The sequence below is a fragment of the Delphinapterus leucas genome, chromosome 5 (assembly GCF_059928025.1).
Source record: "Delphinapterus leucas isolate spDelLeu-1000000601 "Yukka" chromosome 5, BTC_Dleu_Yukka2, whole genome shotgun sequence".
Lineage (NCBI taxonomy): Eukaryota > Metazoa > Chordata > Mammalia > Artiodactyla > Monodontidae > Delphinapterus > Delphinapterus leucas.
Window position 1 is genome coordinate 104,731,517 of NC_143133.1, and position 18,397 is coordinate 104,749,913.

General features: G+C 45.5%; 1 protein-coding gene across 10 annotated transcripts in view; it reads right to left on the reverse strand.

Annotated features, from left to right (window-relative positions):
- TMEM131L (transmembrane 131 like) overlaps positions 1 to 18,397 on the reverse strand; it is a 159,665-nt gene that overhangs the window by 87,082 nt on the left and 54,186 nt on the right. The gene's annotated exons all lie outside the window — the stretch shown is intronic.

The following is an 18,397-nucleotide window of genomic DNA, read 5'->3' on the forward strand; positions in this document are numbered from 1 at the left end:
ATCTATTTTCACAAACCCCAAATCAAGAAAAGACACACAAGGGCGGGAGCTGAGGGTAAGGGGTTGCAGAGGGAGGGAGCTTCGGCCTCCACATTCGTTAGACAAGTTGTAACAGGAAAAGGATCAGGAGCATAGCCAGGGTTGCTCCCAAAAGCTGAAACCATCACCAGGCCTGTATTTTTAAGATTAACAATCAAATAAAATCTCATACGGCAGGTCATATTTTCAGCAGTTGTTAACCATTACTATGATTTCATTTTCCTTCAGAACCAAAAGCCAGAAATTAAAATACTAAAAAACATATAAAGACATTAAAAAATAAGCTATAACAATATATATACATACTTAAAGACTTAAAATACAAAATATATGTAAAAATATATATAAATATAAAATATATACACGTGTGTGTATCAAGAAAGTATTAACTGTCATACGACATTTCTTTTAAGAAATTCTTTTTTTAAAAAAAAACAAAAAACAGTAGGTCCTTGTTGGTTATCTATTTTAAATATAGTAGTATATACTTGTCAACCCCAAACTCCCAATCTATCCCTCCTCCCCCATCCCTCTCCCCTGGTAACCATAAATTCATTCTCTAAGTCTGTGAGTCTGTTTTGGTTTTGTAAATCAGTTCATTTGTATCTTTTTTTTTTTTTTTTTTTTTAGATTCCCCATATAAACGATATATTTGTCTTTCTCTGTCTTACTTCACTTAGTGTCACAGGACATTTTAAAAGCCATGTACTCCAAAAATACTTAACTGGAGAAGCTCCTAAATGTAGCATGCATAACTGTTTTCAGAGACTCAAGTAAGTTTTCCAAAATACAATCTTTCCATGTTCTCCTCCCACAAAGTAGCCCTCCAGCAAGCCGAGTCCAGAGGCTGGTCCAGGAATAGACATTTGAGTTTGAAACTTGCCGGCCCACAGAAACGCTATAACCTTCAGCAAGCCCCTCTCCCATTTTTCTTGAAGGTGCAAACAATACAGAGAACCCCTTCCAAAATCCTCATCTCATAGGAAGAATCCTGGTTGCAATCTCTTCTTCCTCTCTCCACTTTTCTGCCTCTGTGTAAGCTTCCCTTCCTCCATCCCCTCTCCTAAGAATCCTTTCTCTGTTATCTCTTATCTGTATATCCTTTATTCTACCTCAGCATCAACTGTATTAATAATAAAGGTGACCTCAGTGTCCATCTGCCAACCTCCTCCCTCGTGTCCAGCTCGGGCAGGTGAGAGGTATGCTATTTACTGGTCTCTCTCAAGCCCCAAAAGGCCAGTACTAACTCCATGACTTGCTTGCAAAAAAAGGCCACAAACACACACCCAGTTGCCTCCAGAAATGTTTTAAAGAGCTACAGGAGGCGACATAAAGAGTTGCCAACATCAGACGCACCGCAGTCACCCCCACTCCAGACAGAGATGGTCAGGGCTCAGCATTCCAGAAGGAAAAGAAAACAGGCAACTTCACATGCCAAGAATGATCTTAGAAAAGTCAGGCTACTGTATTAGTAAAAAGTAAAATAACTGATGAGAGTCTTCTTCCTGCCTTGGGTACTGAAAGTGGATTTATCATCAGATTTCACACACAACTTCTGAATGAAGACGAGGTTTTGGAGGATTTAAGTAATTCACCCAAGATCACATAGTCACTAAGAGGCACAGCCAAAATTCCAATGCAGATCTGTCTATCCAGGTCAGAAACCTGAACCCTGCGTGGAGTTCAAGTCCATCCAAGTTCACACGACCTACCCAAGGAACCAAGGCAGTGTCACCTGCCAGGACAGGGGCAGGGCTTCAGAGCTGAGACCCAAAGCCGTCACTTAACTTCTCAAAAGTCCCAGCCTTAGTATCTGTAACATGAAAATAACAACGGTATCCACCTTATAGTTATCATGAGGTTAAAATGAAATAATAATGCCTTTGCTACATGCCTGGCACATAGTTAAGTGCAATAAATATTAGATCGTGTTACTAAGAGGATGACTGTCATCTAACAGGAAAAGCAATGAGAACAGATGCAGAGGCCAACTGAGCATGAGTCAGAGCTGACCTCAGGATTTAGAAGTCCCAAATGGGGTAGTAGTAATTATCTCTGAATAGAACAAGTGAAATATAAACCTGGGGGGTCTCACACCATAACAGAGTTTTCTAAAACCCACGAGCAGGAAGTTTTTCATACCCAGTGAAAATCAGACATTTAAGCAGTACGGTAGAAACTTCAAAGAAACTATTTTTTGACCTCACAATGGAGAAATAAAACCATGTCAGTATTTTTTCCTAAAAGTCACAGAACAGATTTATCTTTCTCATTTGGTCAGTTTCAGCTCACTTGACTTTACAATCTGGAAACCAGATCAAGTTGTACAAGGAGATTTAACATCACTATATGAGTTAAAAAGTTAGTTCCCATAGATAAAACCATTTTAGACACAGGTACTGACCTGGAAGGATCTCACGCACACACCTATGACCTCGAGTATTAAAGACTGAAGGGGGAAAAAAGCAGCAAACTGCCAAAATTTAGTCAACTATGGACATCAACAATCATCCTCAAATATCAGTGCTAGCTAGGAAATCATACTGTGTTTAAAGATGCCAAAGTTTTCATTTCTAAATCGACAACATCAAAGAAATAACTTAAGCCTCAAGAGCTTCAGAAATAAAAGATACACTGTCTTCCCTTTCCTTTTTCTCTCAAAAATCAGCATTACCCTCTTCACATCTGTACCCTTAACAATACAGATGATTCTTTTATGTGGAAGTCCACCTGGCCTCTTGTACTCTCAGGAGTCCTCACATCTGCCATAAAATAAAGGCATGCATCTTGTAAAACTAAATTATAAATTCATGCCATGCCTGTTCTGCTTCTATAGCAGGAACGAGGCACAGAAATAAGACATAAAATTGACAGCAAACTGAGGCGAGGCACTCCTGTTATATGGACCCCGTCCCATGCCCATTTATTCTGAAGATGCCCTCCTCCTGCAGAGTCGCGCCTTCCCTCAGCTTCAGGACATGTGGACAAGGAATTCCACACATGCTTTTTTGAAAGAATATCTTTGCTTAAGATTACCTGACTTTTTTATCTTCTTTCTCTCTCTTTTTTTTTAACTTTGGCCATCTTTTTTCTCTGTATATAAAACAAAGAAACACAGTTCGAAAAAGTGGCTAGTAAGAGGAAAGAAATTTCACTAGAAATGAGAAGACCTTGGGTCAGGTCCCAGCCAGGAGCTCCCACGTGACACAAGGCTTGGTCTCCTCTTCAGCAAATCGAGGGGGCTGGGCTGGATGATGCCAAGATCCTTAGAAAAGCACTCGGATGCCCAGTCCTCCTTCCTAGGAAAATTAAATCGATCTGCGAATATCAGACACACCCTTCAAAAAAATTCAATCCAGTAACTTAGATATAAAAATGAATTAACTATAACCAACTGTTCTTGCCATTCACAAATGTTATCCAACCAAAACACATCATTTCAGACGCAATGCTCCTCCTCTTGGGAACGAGCATCAGGGCCCAGGGGCTCGGGCCCCTGACTCACAGCCCTCGGCTGAATTCGGTGTGGCCCAGCTGCACGGGGCGCAGGCGGCCGGCTCAGAAGAATCTCCCCTGAAGATCGTGATCCAGGAGGCCGGGCCAGGCTTGTGTGCCAACAGGCAAAACTCAAAGATCAAGAGAGTTCAAAGCGCAGGGGAAGAGAAACTTACTGAAAGAGTCAGGAAAGGCTTCGAGGGCTGGGGCTCCACCGACAGCAACCCTCAATGGAAACTGAACCAAGGCACCTCCAGCCAAGCTAACAGCTTGAGGAGCACAGGTCACTTTGGAGAACACCCTCTGAGCATCTGGTGGCTCCAGCCAGATGCAGAGTGGGGAGCACAAAGCCGGGTGGGAGTGTGAGCAGGGAGGAAGGAAAGCGCAGACGGGAGCGCAGCCCTGAGACTGAGAAGGCACTGCCACTGACAAGGCCACTGCATTGTTAATCCCCTTGGACCCTGAGCAGGAAAGAGGGACTTCTAGGACTCAGCTGCTATTCCCAGGGACCTTGGAGGAATTCAGTACTTCTCCCTTATGCAATGGAACTGAAACCCACCGCTGTACAGATATAAGAAGCCCCAGCCTGCAGCAGCCCTTAGGAATCTTGCCCACAGCCAGACTGGCCACCGCAGGGCAAGGCCTGCACAGCCCCACCAATGGCACTGACGCTGCCCTGAGTACCCCTCGGATCCATCGGTACCAGCTCTAGGGCCTTCAGTTGAAGAACAAACGGCCCAGGCTGCATGATTTATGAAATGAGTTCTGTAACTACACGAGTTATAAAATTCTACATCATAATTTTGGTAGTACAAATTGTGTTCTGCTTTACTTTTAATTTAAAAATTACTTCTCCCCAGAAGTCTACTGAAAGGAAAAGAATATGAAATACACAGGCATGTCTACTTAAGTTAGAAATGTCATTCTTCCTGGTAAATTAACTATTCGCAAAGAACAGCTTAAAAATGGAGGCAGAGGGACTCCCTGGCGGTCCAGTGGTTAGGACTCCACGCTCTCCCCAATGAGGGCACAGGTTCAATCCCTGGTTGGGGAGCTAAGACCCCGCAAGCCGCAAGCCAAGAGGCACGGGGGGGAGGGGGAAATGGAGGCAGAAACCCGTATTCTTCCCCATTAAATTCCCAGAGAGGAAAAAAGTCATTTGGTAGTAGACGATTTTCCTAGTTTCTTCTACTATAGAAGCCCTGGGCTTCAAAGTCAAAGTCGAGGAAAGTCCTTGGAGCAGTACCAACAGCGGTCTGTTGGAGGAGGTCTCACTGACAAGAGATCTGGGATTTCAAGCCACCTGGCGCGGTGATGGCCAACCCCTCCAAGGCCAGGACAGAAGTCCTCCACAGCAGTCCACCCCCTGAGTTGCTGATGTCCTTCTCCATCCAGAGGAGGTGTTCCTTCTCTCAAAGACGACCCCTACCTCGCCTTTCTGCGTGGGTCCTGGGCTGATTCCAGGGCCTCCCAGCCCCATCCTGCCCTCCCCAGGGTTTTCACCATCTCCTTACCTGCGCCGTCTTTCTCGTCCACTTACACACGTGAAACTCACGCCCCTTCACTTGAGAAGAGGCCCTGATGCTTCTCACCCGCTCCAAGCCCTCTCTGCCCTTCGCAGCCAGCTGCCGGTGAGAGCCCCAATGACCGCAGGCACGTCTACTGAGCACTTACAGTGCACGGATGCTGTGCCAAGCGCTTGATTACCCCGTGTAACCCCATACACCCTGTGGGTGCTGTCAGTACCCCGCTTCCACACACAGGGACACAGACGCGCTGAGCGCTTAAGTGACCTGCCGAAGCCCATGTAGCCCACTTAGCGGCCGGTGGTTGAAGGGGACCGTGAACCCGGCTCAGAGACCCGCCCCACGCTGCCTCCGGCCCCCTTCTCTCCCGCATCGCCCCTCCCTCACCGAGACTGCTCTTGCTGAGGTCTCCAGGGGTAACAAGCTGTGACCTCGGGGACTGCGCTGACTCACTCTCGGGGCTACTCTCTCCCGGAGTGCCCTCCCTTGGTTTCTAAGCCATTCCGCCCAGTCTTCCTCCCACCCCTGGGGCTCCCCCTGCTCACCTCTCCTAGGTCACCCCTTCCTCCGCCCTTCCTCAATTCTCACTCTTTCTGGACCATCACACTCACCCCTTAGGCTCACCCATCACCAACAGGGTGATGCTTCCCATACAGACATCTGGATTTTTCTGGCTGTCCAGCATCTAAGCTTCCTTACCACATTCACAGATTTGCCACTGTCACCCCTGCTGAGCTGTGAAAGGGCCAATGACAGGTGACCTTGAACAACACTGGGGCTCAGGGGCTCCGCCCCCACACAGTCAAAAGTCTGCATTAACTTTACAGTCAGCCCTCAGGATCCGCCCCCTAGTTGCGGTTCTGCGCCCACAGGTTCCATCAACTGCGGATCGTGTAGTCCGTATTGATAGAAAGAGAGCACGTCTAAGTTCACCTGCACAGCTCAAACACGAGTTGTTCGAGGGTCAACCGCCCTAGTTTTAGTGGCCCTGCTTGCTGCCGGGCGCCAGCACACGACCTAGACTTGCCCAGGCTCACCGGCCCGGGGCAGGGCAGCGGCTAATGGTGCCACACGGGAGGAAGGAGGTGGGGCTGTTCTGGGGTAGTAGCCACCACAGACGGGGAGCAGCAGGGGCCGGGGCGTCCTCAGCAGTCTCCTTCCAGGACACGCTCTGGCTGTGGTTCCCGCTGCAAAGTCCCCTGCTTGCTTGTTTGTTTTCTGAGCCTGGTTCCTAAGTCTTCCTCGAGATTCTCTACGCTGCCCAACATCTTTTCAATGAATTCCTTTTCTGCTTAAATCAGCCAGGGTCGGTTTCTGTGGTCTGACTGATTCATTTCCCAAGCCTGTGTATCTGTGGCCTGGACTCCTCTGCTGAGCTTCTGACTCGTGCTTCCATCTGAAGCGGACGCCAGCCCACAGACGGCCCCCCGGAACCCCCAAACACAATCCAAGATGGAGCTCAGCATCTTCCTTGGTCTCCCCAGTGGTTCACGGCGCTGTCTGCCCCTCCTGGTGAGCGACAGCCAACCCGCCCAGCCGGGAGCCCTGCTGACACCCTGACTTCTCTACCTTTCTTAACTCCACACGCGGCCGACACTGAGGGCCGTCCTGGCATCTGACACGCTGATACCACACAAAGCCATCCCCTCCTTCTAGTCTCACTAGCAGGACCTTACATTCAAAAGACGTTACATCTGCACGTTAAAGAATTTTAAATATATTATTGCGTTTACACATTTAATCATACCACAGTCCACATGCTATAAAGAACGCCTTTAGTTAAGTGGTTAAATAACCATGCAAAAACCTATAAAAGAAAAGGCCAGTAATTAAGCGTATGTTTCCTACTCCCAGCCCAACTTTCTCTTTACTGTAAAACATGGCTTCTCATCTACGGTTTAAAGACTTAACATCTTTTCCTAGACTCTACTATATGTTAAAATAGTTTAAAATGATTTTTAAACCTGCAAAATACAAAATACATTTTGCACTACCTTTCAGCTCTAAGACAAGTTAGCGTGAAAAAGTAAATCAGTACTAGACGTCTCCAGCAGTAACAGTCTTGGCCAGATGCTACACGTGGTGAAGAGGAAGCCAAACAGAAATTCACACAAACGATAAGTGAATGGGGAGACCGGGAATGAAGGCCTTTTCCTCCTCAATCGTAAGTGGACAATGCCAACTTGTGCAATACGGTAGCTATATTTGGAAAACCAACCAACGTGCCCATATAAATTTAGATATTAGTTCTCTGAACATGAACAAGCTGGTTTGTTTTTTTTTTAACTGAACAATTGTTGACTTACACTATTGTTAGCTTTAGGTGTACAGCAAAGTGATTCTCATATATACACATTCTATTTCAAATTCCTTTCCATTATAGGTTATTACAAGATACTGAATATAGTTCCCTATGCTATACAGTAAATCCTTGTTGTTTATTTTATATATAGTAATGTGTATCTGTTAATCCCATACTCCTAATTTATCCCCTGCCCTTTCTCCTTTGGTAACAGAAAGATACTCACTGACATAGAGAACAAGCTATTTTTTAAAGCTCAACTATGACCCTTTAAGCAACTTGGCATATAAACATCACTTTTTCTTCAACAAAATAATTTTATTTCCTAACACATGGCAAACGCATATATCCAATGTGTACTCATCTTGCACATTTATTCACAGATGACTCCAAACTGCAACCGCCTTGATATTTAAGCAGGAACCAAACATTACCTTAGTTGATATGAAAAATGCTTTTAGATGGATAACAGTATGAATATACTGGATGGGTCATAGCAGAATTTGATTAATTAGATTAGTTCTATAAATTTAAAGCTTGGGAAAGCCACTACTTTTGCATCTGACGCTTTCAGACGAATAGGATGCAGCAATATGAGCTTGTATTCCAGAGAAATTCCTTTAGTTTTTCTGGTGATGGAACCACCATCACCAGAAAAAAAGCGGCAATGTCAAATCCCACCAACACTAATTCCTTCACTCTACCTGCATCAGACATTACCGCAGCCAAGGCAGTTTGACCTAAGAATCCAAAGAAGAGTAAGAGGCTGCCTGACTTCCATGGGCCTACAGTCTCACATATCACTCAAGGTGGAGCACAGTCCATAAGAGGGAAAGATGCTGTGAGGCAGGTTCAGAAAAGCTTTCTGGACAAGACGGCGTTGAGCAGGACCAGAAGGCTGGATGTGCCGTGTTCAGGTGAACGTGGAGGAAGGGGTTCCCGACAAGGGAAACACAAGTGAAGGCGCACGGACTTCAGGAAGATTGGTAACACAAAAACGGAAGAACCTAAGGGGATTTCTTATAGTTTCTTGGGAGGATGAAAGAGTCATCCTATATAACTTCAAGGTCCAGAACAACATTTTAATTCAAACACAACGCACTGATTGACTTTTTCAATCCCAACGTGAGCAAATATATCAAAACAATTTCAGGCAATTACGAAGAATATTAGCAATATTGTCCGAAAAAATCTAATGAAAAATGCCTAAGCGTTTTAACTGTCCCTTGAAGGGCCAGCCCTCCTGGCCATGGCATCAGCGCGCTGCAAAGAGCAAGGATTCGCGTGCTCTGAACATGCCCCTATTCAACAAGCTCAAGTCCTCTCCCTTTAAAAGAGAAAAACAAAATCTACCCTCTGAATGCAAATTTTTTTTGAAAACAGGAATGTAGAAGAAGCTCTTCTGATTGGCCTATCAGGCTTTCCACTTAACATACTAACACAGAGCCCACACTTGCCCACAGAGCATAACTCACTACTGCCAAGCTCAGAGCTTACACGATAGAATCCCACCGTCAGCATGGCTTAAACCCTGATTTTTCTCATGTGAAGCCCAAGGCTTACTGACACTGGAGAAACCATCCCGAGTGTGCCCCGAAAAACAAGGACTCCTTAACACAAGACAGAGAGACTGGGGTTTTCTCCTAGGGATGGAGGGGCTGGTAACTCAAAAATGTGTTATGTCAAAACCAATTTGCCCTTGAGAAATAATGGTCACAGTGTCACGGTTTCTCTCACAGGGTTCTGTGGCAGAGACTGGCCCTCAACATCCCTTCTCTCCTTCTTCCACTTCGTTTTTGGCTGGGCACATTTCCCAAGCTCCCTTGCAGTTAGGTATGGTCACGTGACCAGGCTCCAGCAAATGGGATGTAGGGTCCTGTGGCAGGTGCCAGGAACCCTCTGGCCCTCCCTCCACCCTTCCTCCCATCCGCTGCCATGAATACAATGCCACCACCTTGCACCCTGAGGACCAGGCTGGTGCCCTAGGCGAAGGAATGCGGGGATCCTGGGGGAGTGGGGATCCCTGAAGACTGCCTGGAGCCAGAGGCAGTGTAAAGCGTGTTTTAAACCTCTGGTACTTTGTAGCTCTGTGACCTCAAAAGTTAAGTCTAATTGAAACAGCTCTCACCCTTTTCAAACATCAGAACTGCCAGGGGCCACTGCTCAACAGAACTACCACTATCAAAGAGCCCCATCCTCCCAGCCTCTGCATCCTCCCGGCCTCTGCTTGCCCTGGGGAGGTGGGTCCAGCAGTGCCAGCTTTTCATGTGGTCCAGAACCAGAGCTTCCCAATAAATCAGCAGACTAAATGGCTACAGCAATAAAAGTAACCCAAACCTGACAGCAAAACAAAACTTCTAAGCAAAGAAAAGACGGTTCCTGCTGTCCCACACTGGGAAAAGCCAATGACTACGGTGGTGGCCCACGGTGGCTCTGGTCACACACTGGTGCCAACTGAGAAACGCCTGTATAGGAACTGCCCTCAGGACCGGTAATACAGAAACTACCTTCTAGTTTAGAACCTATCGTTCTGCCTCGTAACTGCACATGTAGGGACAAGTCTCACACAGGGACTTGTCAGGACCTCTGTCAGACACTTCAGGGAGCCCAGACCCATGTGACCACAGCAGAAATAAAAGAGGTGCTGGAAGGAACACACAGGTGATGTCCCCACCTGGCCTTCTAGGAATAAAGTCCAGGCAGGGGCCTCACCCATCAGAGCCCAACACCAAATACACTGCGGGGAGGGCAAGGAGTAAAAATTATTCTACTCTTGAAAGACTGCTTGGAACTTCCTCAGTCATTGATACACATGACTTTCTTCCCCAGGGTGACTGCAGGAACCCTACAATGGGGAAAGGCTATCTTCCTGCCCTATTCAAAGTCCTTCAACACCGTGACAAAGTGCAGAGCTCTTGCAAAACCAGAAGAGGAAAATCGGGGCCAGACTGTGTCCTGTTTCCTAGTCAGGCTTGGGAGAAAGGAGTCCAAAAAAGGTTACGGCAGTGAAAGAAAGAAATCTGCTGAATTCCCAGGGCCTAGAGTCACTGGGTCCCCAGCGGAGACCAACTCACAAAGGTGGAATCAATGAGCTAGATGAGTACAAGAGATCGTTTGTGTGACCAGAATTTCAGTTTCCAGTACTATAAAGTTAAGATATCACCCCTAGATCCACCGTGCAGATTAAATGAAATCTGTGTGTAGAGACCTTCGCAAAGTGCCTGCGGTGTGGTGGAGGCGGGTGTCTGTTCCAAGGGCAGCAGAAAAGCAAAATGGTAAAGATTCATGTTCCGATTTCCATGGACTCTCCAGAAGCAAATCAGGATAAGACCAAAAATGTTTCAGAATTTCACATACTGAGGAGGGGGCGGCTTGAGTTGGGGGGGTGGGGGTGGGCTGAAACACCTCCGACAATTCCGGCGAGCTGACAGCACCGGGCTGCTCTCAGCTGGAACAGCAGCAAAGTAGCAGGAGCCTCCCTTTCAGTTCAGCCCAGGGAACTTAATTGTTCTTAATTATACAGATGCCACTCATATGCAAATAGTGCATGAAGGGTTTTCCTTTTAAATTGTAATTTTTCTTTCAAACCCTTGAAGCACTGAAGTGTTACTGCTGAAGAAAGAATGGCCCCGAGGTCGTGGGGCCCAGGAGAGAGGCCCCTGGGCACAACCTGCCCTCCCTTTGTACAGCCCTGCGCCTGTCCAGGGTCTTGCTCCCAGTTCTCTAACACCCTCCCCTCTCCTTGCAGCATTCTCCAGCCCAGACAAGCACGGTGTGAATCCCGCACGGGTTCCAGAGCCCAGCAGAGCAGGGAGGAACGAGGATCAGCCAGCGGCAATGTAGCTTCAGCCCTTCAATCCTTCTGTCAATGAACACCAATTGCAAAAGAAGTCCAGCGCTCCAGTAAAAACTGTGTTTCTAAGATAATAATAGCAACTTGGGAAAAAAAAAAAAAAGCTGCCAACAAGTAAATAAGCGGAAACAAAACTGTCCTGTGCAACATGATTACAACTAAAAACATACAGAGGAAAATGAAAAGGCAATAACCAAAATATTAACAGGCCATGTTAGGATGGGGGAATACTAGTAACATTTCCCTTTCCCCCCGGTTTTCCAAATTTGTTACAGGGTTCAATGTCTTTGAGAATATTAACAGTTTTCAGTTATGTGCTTTTAGAAAACTCAGGAGCGATAGGAAGGTACATTCTTCTTAAATACAACCTGTAATTATTTCTTTTTATCATTCAAGTAACACATTTGCACATTTACAAGTTATCTGAAAGCTAACGAAAGTTTCAACTCTCAAACACTTCTTGTTACTTTGCTCCACTTCCCTGACTCTCCTCCACCTCTTTCAACAGAGATCCCCAGGCTCCAGCCCCAGGCCTTCTTCTTCCCCAGCTACAACCACTCCCTGGCTGATGGGACCCAGTCTCCAGGCTCCATCACCTGAAATTTACACCTCAGACCCAGCCCTCTCAGCAATCCCAGTACTCCAGCTGCCCACCCACAGGTCTACTGGGGTGTCTAAAAGACATTTAAAGAACTCTTCACCCCTGCATCAACAGCCATCTTGGCTCAGCTGTTCCAGCCAATAATCTTGGAATCATCATTGGCTGCTCTCTGCCTTACGCCCACATCCATCTATTGGAAATCCTGTGAGCTCTGCTTGCAAAACAGATCCAGAACCACACCGCCTTCCCCACCTCCACCCAGGCCTGGGCACCACCCTCTCTTGATCTTTTGACCACTGACTGCAATTAACTGGGCTCAAGTGGCCTTCCCACAGTCTAGGTCAACACCAGTCAGGACAGCCTTTTTGAACCGAATTCAGCTGGTCTCACCGCTCTACTCAAAGCCCCCAAAGACTCCCCATCTCATGGGTCTCACAGGAACTAACTCCACAGCACACTCTCCCCATGACTCACCTTCAATTCCCTCCCACCTTGGGATACTCTGCTGTAGCCCAAGGTCTTCTGGCTGCTCTGTAAACACTCCAGGCACAAATTCCCACCTTACAGGCCTCCGCACTGGCCATTCTGTCTGGAACATTCTTTTCCCACGTAGCCTCATGGCAAGCTCCCTTACCTCCTCCAAATCTTTGTAAAATCTCAGCCAAACACCCTGCTTATAATGACAGCCCCACCCCACGATCCTCATCCTCTTTTTCCTTGCCCTATTTTTCAACTTTCTCCACACTACGTATCACCTTCAAACATCCATACAAGTCAGTTGTTTATTATACTCAGATTTGCTGTCTCTCTCCCACACTCTATTAGACTGCAAGTGCCACCAGGACAGGGATTTTGGTCTGTTTTGTGCAGAATGTGTCCCAAGCATTTAGACAACAGTTGCTCAACAGCATTTGTTGCATAGGAGAAAAACTCTTCAACTGGTGTCACGGATTTTTAAAATCACAATCCAGGCCTCAGACTATCTTTTTAATTATCCAGTATAAAGTTAGCCTCACCAAAATATATCAGAGACCACAGGAAATGTCATGAAAAAAGGTTTCCTAAATTTCAATATAAACCTTGACCAAATCTAACTGTTTAAAAAAGGAGAAACAAACTATGTATAGAAAAATTTTAAAAACCAATGTCAGATGCCACGGAGCAACTAAGCCCGTGTGCCACAACTACTGAAGCCCACGTGCCACAACTACTGAAGTCTGCGTGCCTAGAGCCCATGCTCTGCAACAAGAGAAGCCACAATGAGGAGCCTGCACACCGCAAAGAAGAGTAGCCCCCGCTCATCACAACTAGAGAAAGCCCGCGCGCAGCAACGAACACCCAACGCAGTCAAAAATTAAAATAAATTTTTTTAAGTTACCTTTTAAAAAACAAAACAAAACAAAAACCAATGTCAGGCAAGTTATATTTTTTATTCACCTTAAAAAGAAAAAAAGGTCTAGTCATGCCAAGGGTATACAAATTAGAGTGACTTACTAAATTACAAATGCCACAATTTTTCGTAAAATGCCGAGACAACTAAGAAATTAAGAAACAGAGAGGATATTGAGTCTACTGAGAAAAATAAGGCCTTGAATCAGGCACTGAACCATGCAGAGATTAGGCTAAGACCTAGGACCGTAAGAAGAGACCCTGTCTGTTAACCCCTGGCTTGGGGAAGATCTTCGGGAAGCAGCATCCCAGGCCTGGGCCTATTCAAACCTTCTAACTAACATCGAAGCAGCAACATGCCTGAGATGCCCATTCTGGTTCCATTGCTTGAATGAGTGGATTCATAATCCCAGAAGGAAGAAATAAATCTAAGCCTATATAAATAAACAGCAGGTACACGAAAATAGAGGCAAGCTGAGGTGACGCCTGGCACCTGATCCTAAATCTCACTTCTGCTACCTCAGCTGCACTCCGGGTTCAAGCCCCAGTGGGGAGATGTGTCCCCCACACCCACATCCAGTCCCCCAGCTACCGTGGTGGCGAATGTGGCCAATGTGGGGATAAAAGATCTGAGGAATGGAGAGAAAGTCCCTGACTCTGCTTATTCCCAGAGCCGACAGCCCTCCTTCTTCCAGGTTGTGAGAACTAAATAATAAATTCCTTTTAATTGGAATCTGTCACTTGAGGCTGAAAAGGTCCCAACTAACAGTTAGATGAACCCAGTAACTAAAACCTAATTCGTGAGATTGGGTCCAAAAGTCAGGAACACAGGTAACCTCTGGAACATTAAAATGCATTTTATGACTATTTACGGGAAAAAAAAATGTTTTCTGAGAAATAGGGTGATTCTGCAAAAGCTCTAATAATCTGCATCCCCATCAAAAAACTGTCCCTTAAAAAGTACAAACTATATTTTCTTTATAAAAGAACCACAGCTTCTATTGAGGGACAGAAACATTCTAAAATTAGATTGTGGTGACAGCAATCCAACCCTGCAGATACACTAAAAAAACACTGACTGCACACTTTAGATGGGTGAATTGTATGATATGTGTATTATATTTCAATAAAGCTGTTTCAAAAAAAAAAAAAAGCAAGTACACATGCCAGCCTCCTAATTTAATCATCCTGTCAGGAGTCAACGTAGGAAAGGAACCAGGTCATTTCTACAGATGCATCTTCTCAAACACGTAATGGAAGCCCCACAAGCTCATTTCCTTTCTGTGCACACAGATGCCTCTTATGCATAATGAAAATGCCATATGCAGATACGTTTGATTAGCACGTCCACATTTCCCATTATTATGCAGCACTTTGTAACAAGCTGCCGTTAATGCCTGCCTATTATCCAAGTGCAAAATCATTCCGCCTAATTTCAAGCAGCCTGGCAGCTGCAGGGGAAGAACAGCCTTGCCCTCCAGTGGAGGCCCATTTGACATATAACCCCTGTTGCTACAAGGACCCCAATCATCTAGAGCTCATCAATTTCAATCAAGCAGGCACATCTGTTAGCATGTACCTTCCAAATGCCAGCGTGAGAAGACGAAGAGAAGGGCAGAAATCAGGACTAGTGTTCTGGGGTTTGGGTTTTTTTTGTTTTTGGTAGGTTTTGTTTGTGTTTTGGCAGGGGGAGGGGAGGCGGTGAAGAAATCAAATAAAAGCAGAACAGACGCTTACACCAAGAAATGTTCTCCCCTTGCTGTGTCCGTCCCCATGCACTTCTTCATGGACATGTGAGCCCTGATCCTTAAACCACCTGGCCACTAGAGCTCAATGAACTCCACTGCTACTCAATAACTCTGAATTTGCCAGTTCTCCAAATAATCCTTTGACCTCTCTTCTGAGGAGGCATTTCCGTATTTCAAATAGCCTCCATTGTGGTTTTCCTTTAACTATAAACAGAGATAAGAAAATACACTAACAGTACTTCATACAATGAATCAGGGAATTATACTGTGACATTCCATAGTTAGTACAATAACTATGCTGCATATAAAGTATTCCGTTAAATTTTTAACTCTCCTTACAAACAACTCAACTTTTATGCTGCATTCAGTAACACTTTTCAAAATATATTTCTTTCCTCTCTTAACAACAAAAGAAGGAAATCCTGTATACTCCACACTAGAAATACTGCCACATTCTGGCAGTAGTTACAGAATTAATCCCTTGAAATCCAAGAAAAGGTAAATCCTCTGCAGCGGAATTTTAAAATATGTGGCTCCTAAATAGTTCCTTCTTTTTAAAAAGAATCATCATAAGCACCAGCTTGTAGAGTCAAGAAATTATTTAGTCGCCGGAATTCAATTTGGCCACCTCTCAGGATAGCCAGAAGCAGCTTTTTAAAAATATGGATACCAGGAATCCACCAGTTCCTCCTGAATCAGAATCTCTGGGGATAGAGCCTGGCAATGTTTTGGGAATAACGTCCCCAAGCCAATCCCACCGCCCTTGCACCCACTAGAACAGGAGTAGATGTGTTTGGGAACCACAGATCCATTCATCCATCTATCTGCAGCTCATTCTGAGATCCGTCCGGCGATACTTCTGTTTCCAATGCAGCTCATTCCCATTATAAAACGTTTCAGTCTCCGCAAGAGTCAGGTGGCAGGAAACACGCTAGCTGTTTTAAGCAGAAAGGGATTTTAACTTAGGGAATTAAGTGCTTATGAGATCACTGAGGCTCTAGGGAGCCGGCTCTAGGCTGGGCCTCCAGGAAGGAGCTCCAGAGCAACAGCGAACTGCCCCACCATGGGCTCTGGCCTCTGTCACACGGGGAAGGTGGAGCCCCTTGGGAGGCTGCCCTGGAACCACTGAGCCAGGAGTGTCCCAGGACCTGAAAACACTGCCTCTGCCACCACCAGATGTCCTACGGCAGATATCCACTGAGTGGGAGGGTGGGAAGAATCACTCACTCTAATGCTCCAGAGGTTGAACTTACATGAGCTGCAAGTGCTTTGACGCTACTGCACTGAACGGTGGTCACCAGAACGCAGTCCAGTGGGCCAGCCTACTCTGAGCAGAGGCCCTCGCCTCTAACACACACCAGTGCAGCACTTGCCCCCAGGCAGCCTCTGACCCCTCAAGTCTCCCTCCCCTACCTGACCTCCTCACCTCCTCAGGCCTCTCTCCTCTCCGTTTCACGTTCCTGTGGGGACAATGCTCATTCAGATCCCACAACTGTACCTAATGATATCTTTTGAATTTCTTCTTCTTTAATTTAGCTCATAATGCAGCCAATCTAGATCTTTTAGGGTCCTGATTTTTATCATCCAATAAGCTGACTCTTTGCCCCCAAATCCTGTCATTCACCAAATTAATGATTCTTGAACTGAACAGATAGGATTAATTTTTAAAATATACTAATACCACCTTCACTGGAAAATTCTAATATCGTATTATCAAGATCTGACCAAATTCAACCAGCAACCAGCATTTTTTACATGGTATTTTCTGGGCTACATGTCCAACACAGCATGAGATGCTACAAATGCCCCTGACCACAAACAAGGAGTTGCTATTCTCAGAGAAGTAGCAGAGACTTAAGAAAAAAGAACAGTAGAAACAGCAAGAACTTTATGTGTTGCAAATAGAACATCTGACACCAATATGAACCATGAACTGCTCAGACCTGACATAGTGATGGTGATTCTTAAAACATGGTCTCATGAAATGAACATATGGAAACATCTTGTGTAACAGCCCACAGAGTCCACTTTTGCAATCAGATCTTAGTTAATTCAATACGCTGTGTGACTCCAAACATGGGCATATGTCAAATCTGAAAACTCTCCCACAGTTACCCGGATGGGGTGGGGAGGGAAGGCAGGTCTTTCGAGCAAATGAAATCATTCCTGACCCAGGGAGCAGGCCAGAGAACATGTGTGTTCTCTTATGAGTAAAATTAATTTGGTATCGCATTTTTACCCACATTAAGATATCCCCCCGAGGATTCAGTCTTCTCTGCTCATTGGTTTTTCACCTCTTTCAACCCACTCCCTCCCAAAGCAGCAGCGTCTGTTTCTAAATAAGGAGTCCACACCAGTCTCTTACTTTACATGCTTACTTCCGGTAAGTGGAAACATATACACCGAGTGAGCTGTCTTCAAGGTATGGTTGAAGAGGTAGAAGATGCACACCCACAAATGTTTGCTGATTTAAGTGGAAATTTTACTTTCATTTCTTTTGTAAAAGGATTCCAGCCCATCTACCACACTTTAGAAGCATGCTGTATGCAATTTCCTTAAATAGAAAATTCAAAGTAATCCATCATTTCTTTTATTACTGCAAGTACAACCAACTCTATGTGGGACGGAACATTTCCATTTTGTACAGATGAATGTCAAAGTTCATGGACACTAAATTCAGTGTAATTTCTCATAAGCACCAAGATAAAATTAATCACAAAATATCCCGGAAATCACCAATGATCTCGGAACAGACAACAGTGGTGTCCCGAAGCCCTCTGGACGGTGGGGGTAAAAGCAATGGAAGGTTCTTCCTCACCTCCCAGGACCCTTCCTCCTTAATCCAGAGGATGCCAGCCTCCCAGACCACTAAACACAAAGTTTCCCCACAGAAAGGGAGCAAAACTGCAGTGCCTCATGTGACCCACAGCGTACATGTCAGATAAGAAACCATGCTGCACAGCCGCATAGCACAGGGAGATCAGCTCGGTGCTTTGTGACCACCTAGAGGGGTGCGATAGGGAGGGTGGGAGGGAGACGCACGAGGGAGGAGATATGGGGATACATGTATGTGTATAGCGGACTCACTTTGTTATAAAGCAGAAACTAACACACCACTGTAAAGCAATTATACTCCAATAATGATGTTTAAAAAAAAAGATACTGAGAAAAACCACATTAATTTAAAAAAAAAAACAAAGAAAGAAAGAAGCCACGCTGCTGCTTTTCCAGAGTCTAGCCTGTCTCAAGCCCACACTCTCCCAGGGAGGGAACGGCTCCCTCACCCTCCCCCAACCCACCCGCAGCAAGCCCTTTTCTCCCTGTGCTCTTTCTGTTAGTCTCAGAAACTCTAAAACTGAGGCATATGTTGTAACTGCCTTGTTGATTGTACAGCAACTTTAATACAAACACTTTACAAGACAGGCCGAGGAAGGGAACCTCCAG